A 6126-nucleotide genomic window follows, 5' to 3' on the forward strand; every position below is an offset into this window, starting at 1 on the left:
ACCTAAATGATTCTATAATTCTGATCATGTGTAAGATATCACAGAATTAGCCTACAATTAAATTTTGCTCTGGCCAGCGTTAGGTATGCCATAATAACTATGCACAGCTGAAAATTTTCAGAACATTCTCTGCCTCACTGATTCTATCAACCAATACAGGATCCTTCAGAGTAGTTGCAAGTAATTATTGAGGAATGCTCATTGTTGTTCTTCTAAACACACATGTGCCTATCTAGCACATGCTGCTATACGCAGCACACAACCCGATTCAATGCCTTCATAAATGTTGCATGCTTAAATTCAAGTGCACACATAATGTTTGGTTGCATGAAGTCTAAGACAGCTCACAGACCCTTATTTCACATGCAAAAAAAAAAAACCAAACTGTTTCAAGAACAATCATGCATACAATTACAGGTTAATTTCTCAGTCTTGCTAACTGTGATGTTGAAAGACTTCCAAAGGACGCTCCATGGTCTTGCTTCCACAGAAACAGTAAAATCAGCACTTGTCTAATTGACAAGGTCAAAATTCAAGCTGACAATTTTTCCCACAAAACATCTTCAGCTGTCTACAAGAACGTAGGCAGCCTAGATTTACTAGACTACTTCTAATTTACAGTAGTTTTGCTACAGTGGATTTCAGAGGTGCAGTTGATGAAACTAAAATTCTACTTGGATTACAGCATATAGCAATAAAATAAAACTCTGTGGGTTGATCTGTAATACTCAGCAGGTATTTCACTTCTGGCCTTTTTCCCTTAATTTTTCATTGGTTTAGGTCATCTATAGGTACTCAGGTGCTATTGTATCATAGAATTGGACATCTCACAACTGTATTGTTCTGTGTGTCTCATTCTTCAAATCTCCAAGGAGAATTCAGTGCCAGTATTTCAAAAAGTGTCTATTTTAAGAGCAATATACATACCTAACTCTGACAAAGCAATTTACAGAAATTTCATTTAGTCTCTATGGATTGCTCTGATTTTGCTGAAGAAAATACCCTGGATTCCTGAAGTCCCCCTAGTGCACACCTGAAGAAGCTGATGTCTTGGCTAAGCAGATCATCAGGGAATCCCTGTTCTGCCTAAACCCATCAGGAAGCTGCAAACCTGGCTGTTCCATACCCAGGACTCAGTGCTGGGGCTCAGCCCCATAGGCAGCCTCATTCACAGCACTGGTAGAATTGATTTCACCACAGGAGTACTCCATGGTCTGTGCTTGAAGGGAAAATTAAATGCTGGGTATTTAAATGATGGTTTAAAGGCCAGCCACTTTCAGGCTGTACACTGTAATGCCACATACAAAGTTATCCTAGGTCTGGAGACATCTCTGCACGGAAGAGAGGCAGCATTTTCACCACACGTCTTTCTTAGGCATCTTTTCATTATTCAAAATTATTTTGTTGTGTGTGATCACAAAAAGGTATTAAATTGCTTTGTTTGTTTCACAGGCAGTTCCTGGAACATAGTGATGGGGATGAGTTTAGTCCATTTTCCAGAAAGTGCCTCTACCAAGGAGGAATGCACAAAGAAAAGTGTATTTCATCTGTATAACCCAACGTTACCATTATGATCACATAATATCTAATTACGTACTCCATAAATCTTCATATTTTGTTATGAAGCTCATAATAACAAAGTCTGATAAATAGATTCTCTTGCCTGGCCACTACCAGTTGAGTAGAAAAAATACTTATTTATGAAGCTTTATTAATAAAATGTGAATAATTCAAACAGCTTCTTCAGTGAAGAAACAGCAGTAGAATATATTCTTATTTGCATATAAATGAAATGATGCTTTAGTGTCGGAGTGAAGAATTAAATAATAAGAATTTTTACAGTGCAATCCTGACAGCCTCATAAATATCATGGTCATAAGTTGCAGTTTCCTAAAATCTCATTTTATCTTTTATTACAAAAATATGACCAAAGGGCCAAGTCCTCCTCATTTTACATGTGTGAATATTCCCAACAACAACACAATTATTCAATAAGTGAGGTTACTGGATCAGCCTTATGTCAGATAGTGGAGCAAAAGCAATGTGTTACCTACATATCTATTAGGAGAACAGAATCTCTCATTTAACCATGAAAAGAAACACCTTTTATGTTGGTAAAATATAGAGAAGGAAAAGAAAATGTATACTTTCAAACAGATGCTCCATGTAACGATAATATAGAATATGAGGAAAGGAAGAGCACTCAGCTAGTATGCAGATAAGATACCAGTTTTCCCTTTAGTCACACAGGTACCATTTTGGCTAGGCACAGTATTCCTGTTAAGCTGTAAGCAACCTCAGAAGTTGCAGAAAACACAAACGTTCAAATTACTTTAAATGGATTGTTGCTGCTGGAAAAAGCCTTAATTATGTCTATTTTAATTTTGTCTAAAGGCTGAAAAAGTCTCTGAAGCATAACCCCAGACCAGCTATGTTGCTTTGCTTTTGGCTGTAGTCTCAATCATTTGCTGAGGCACATTTGATGAACTGACACAATAAAAGGCTGCAGTAGTAGAGTATGGAAGGACTGGATTTGGATAGAGAGAGATCTGAGCTGGATGAAATGCATTCTTCTAGGTGGTAAATAAAGGCAAGGGCAAGGGATACTACTTGAGAAACTGCTGAGATATTTAGTAATCTGAGCAACTGGGACAAGAAGTGGGTGCAGTCATCTCCCCATTATCTGCAAGTGGTATTTTTCTACGCCACAGTGCTGTGCAACTGGGACAGGATAGTCAAAGATAGGAAAGGCATACACAGAACGAAAGGCTAGATGTGGGGTGGAAGTAAGAAAAGAATTATTGAGTTCTTGGAGAGCTTATAAATACAGAAATGTATTTATAAAGTCTATAAAAGAGGGACTATTGGAGTATACAGTCTGCTGTCCTATAAATTACAGGCAATTGCATTTAACCCAATTAGCCCTGAACTGTGCTGTACTCAAACACAGTATAGCTTGTGTTTAGCTAACTGCATGTTCCAGGAAGGCACTGAGTCCTGATCTGAAAACATCAAGAGCCCAGAAATCAACCACATTATTGTCAGTGGTACTGAACTGGGTACTGAAGGCCACACTGTTTGAACTTGCTTGATTCCAGCTACCACGCATTATTCCTTCTTACATCACTCTGTGGTAAATTCAAAGGTCTTATATTCAATACTTCTTTCTGTGCATGTTATGTATACGCTGTTATAAACTCACCTTTCAATATTTTTGATTCAGTAGATTTTTAGTTCTTCTGTTACATGGCATTTTCTCTGACAGAACACCCTATAGCTCTTTTCTGTACTCATTTCTTTTTTTTTTTTTGTATCCATCTTGCAACATGAGCACCAGGACTATATAAGCTATGCCTGAATCACTCTCTGCCATTTGTACATAAATGTAAAAATTACCACCATTAATATCTGCGCTGTGTCTGCACATCAAGGTTTGCATGGACCCTTTGTGCTACAACATCACACTTGGAACCTGTGTTCAGTTACTTGCCATTTGACTTACTAGTCCTTTTCAAACTTCTTCATTGCTTAGGATAAACCTGCATTCATTTATTTCTAGGTACATGTCTTCTGTTGACTTTACGAAAGCATACTTTGTTTTAACGGGACCCAGTTTATGAAAGGTCAAGAATTCCTCTGCATCTTTGCCTGAAGTAATTTTTATGTCTATTTTTAACTCACTCTAAATGGGCTGCAGAGGCTGCTATATTCCAGTATATTTTCTGACACCACAGTAATTCTTGACATTTCAGATAGATCTAACTGATCAGAAAATACTGGCACAATCACTGCCACATCTGAGTACATTATTCTAGGGCTTCATAGCATTGTGAAGTACTCATTTGCATGTGAGAGCAAAGCTGGCAATCTCAGCTTTCATGTAAAATGGTTAAGGTATGGAAATGGAAAATGAAAAACACGAAAAAAAACCAAAACAACCTTTAGTCCCATGGTTTTCAAATCAATCTCTTCATGTTAGTGCAAGACTCATGAGTCCTGAATGATTGAATTTGACAGTATTCCTAAAGGGCACAACAGCATGAAGAGATTTGTCTCAACCGGGTGCTAAAGAGAGAAAAATTTGCCACAGAATCATATTGCTTGACAATAAGAGGAATTAAAAGTTGGGAAGCGTGACATTTAAGCTAACAAAGACTGAATAACACATTTAACAGTCTATACTAACATTAAAATAGAATTTTATATATTGGTGTGTGTTTATATATATATATACACATATTGCCAGGACAGTAATCACTTGTATTTTTTCATTTCTAAGTAGCTTCTAATTTCTCATTCTAAGTTTCTAATTTATGAGCAAATGGTCTCGGTAGCAGGGAACGTAAGGTCCTCCCACCTCTGTCTGCACTGGAAACATTCATCAATTATCCTCCTGGATACCTCCTGTCTTTGTTTCAAGGCTGGAGCACACTATAAACACAAGGAGACTTACGCTGGTTTAACAGGCCTAGGAAGAGGTTAATAGCCATGTTCTAGTGTTAACACACTATTTTAGATCTGTCAACAGACACAAAATTTTGATTCACCTGCAGATTCTGGCAGCAGTGGATGCAATCACACAGCAATGTTTTCATCCTTTCTTGGAGAGCTCCCAGAGGTTGGCTTTGCAAATTGCTTGTCAGCCTTAAGCAACACTCAGCTTAGGCCTGGCTTGTCATTTGGCTTCTCATCCTTTAGATCCAACCTAGAGATAAAGCCACAAAGAGAAAACAGTTCAGCAGTTTGACTTGCAGAGCGTTATACATGCTGCTTTTTGTTTGTCATATTTGGTTGATGTAATTTCTTCTCTTTCCTTCTGAGAAGTTCTAACCTGGTACATTCTTGGAACTGGAAGCTCAATGTTGAGTAAGAAGATGGAGCCTTCTGTGCCCCAACGGCAAAGAAGGAAAGGGATTTATACTTACCAAAGCCAACATAAAAGGAATGTTTCTCATGCTTTAGCAAAGGCAGAAGCTACGCCTTAGGCTATTCTACATTCATTCTGAATAAAACAAAAATAAGCTAGAGATAATTAAGTATTAAGGAAATATAGTGGAAATGGTATAAATAATCTATCTATAGATATATCTATCTATATAATCTATATCTATCTATATAATCTATAATAATCCTTTGAGAAGATGTACATGAAGAAAGACATTGCTAAAAAGGTGAATTTTGAGAAGATACTCTTATGAGGAGAGTCACAGCCAACTTGACTGATCTTCCTCCATAAATAGATGAGAAACAAGAACGTAAAAAGCCTTTTTAGAGATAAATGAAGGTGAACATCAAGGCTGGCATTTCTGGCAAACTAAAAAGAGTAGGACAATAAAATAAGAGACAACATTAGATTATATTGCAAGTGCAGTTATGCTTGTGAGAACAAATAAATGTAAATTTGACATGATGGAGAACCAGAACCACTGGAAAGACAGCATGAGAGAGCACAATTCATTTAGATCAACAGGAAAGGAAGAAATGGAGAGGAACAAGTGATCAAGGTAGATAGATGAGAAGGGTATAAATGAAAAGGATTTTAGGCATTGTAATGAAGAGAAATAGAGATATTGCAGGGAAGAAAACCACAGCTAAACAGAGTTTAATTTAGAAGAGAAAATGAAGGGAATTTCTCGGAGAGAAAGCCAGTACTGATATCATTCACAGAGAAATGCCAAGAATGGAAGCTTTACAGAAAGGGCGATTATTCAGTAGTTTACATTCTCACAACTCAAAGGCAGGCAGGCCAAGGAGGCAGGCTGGAGTTCTGACCTGGCCAGGAGGCAGCAGAGCTAAACATGTAACTCATAATCACCAACCATTCTGCAAATATTAACTTGAAAAAGTAATGCAACACAGTGCAGTGCAGTATTCAGAAATGAATAAAATTGTCCCAATCTTAACTTAGCTAAATCTCCAGCTGCTGCACTGCTTTGTTAAAAGCTCTTAACAGAAAGGGCAAATTAGAACAACCGTTGGAAAAAAAAAAAACAACAAAACCACCAAAGTAGCTCAGCAACGTGTTTCAGCACCCTATTTCTAAACGGTGTAATAGGAAACTACACAACTTGATAAAAGTGGTGGAACCTGTTTCTGGTTTTAAAGTTTTTGCTAACCTAGCTGCAG

General features: G+C 37.4%; 1 protein-coding gene across 13 annotated transcripts in view; it reads right to left on the reverse strand.

Moving 5' to 3' along the window:
• Positions 1-6126, reverse strand: part of HFM1 (helicase for meiosis 1) — a 139469-nt gene that overhangs the window by 64095 nt on the left and 69248 nt on the right. For all 13 annotated transcript variants that reach the window (XR_010833188.1, XR_010833187.1, XR_010833186.1 and 10 more), the window contains one exon: positions 4548-4705. The gene's annotated coding sequence lies outside the window, so the exon portion shown is untranslated. The remainder of the gene's footprint in view (positions 1-4547; positions 4706-6126) is intronic.

This window comes from Anser cygnoides, chromosome 8 (genome assembly GCF_040182565.1).
Source record: "Anser cygnoides isolate HZ-2024a breed goose chromosome 8, Taihu_goose_T2T_genome, whole genome shotgun sequence".
Taxonomy (NCBI): domain Eukaryota; kingdom Metazoa; phylum Chordata; class Aves; order Anseriformes; family Anatidae; genus Anser; species Anser cygnoides.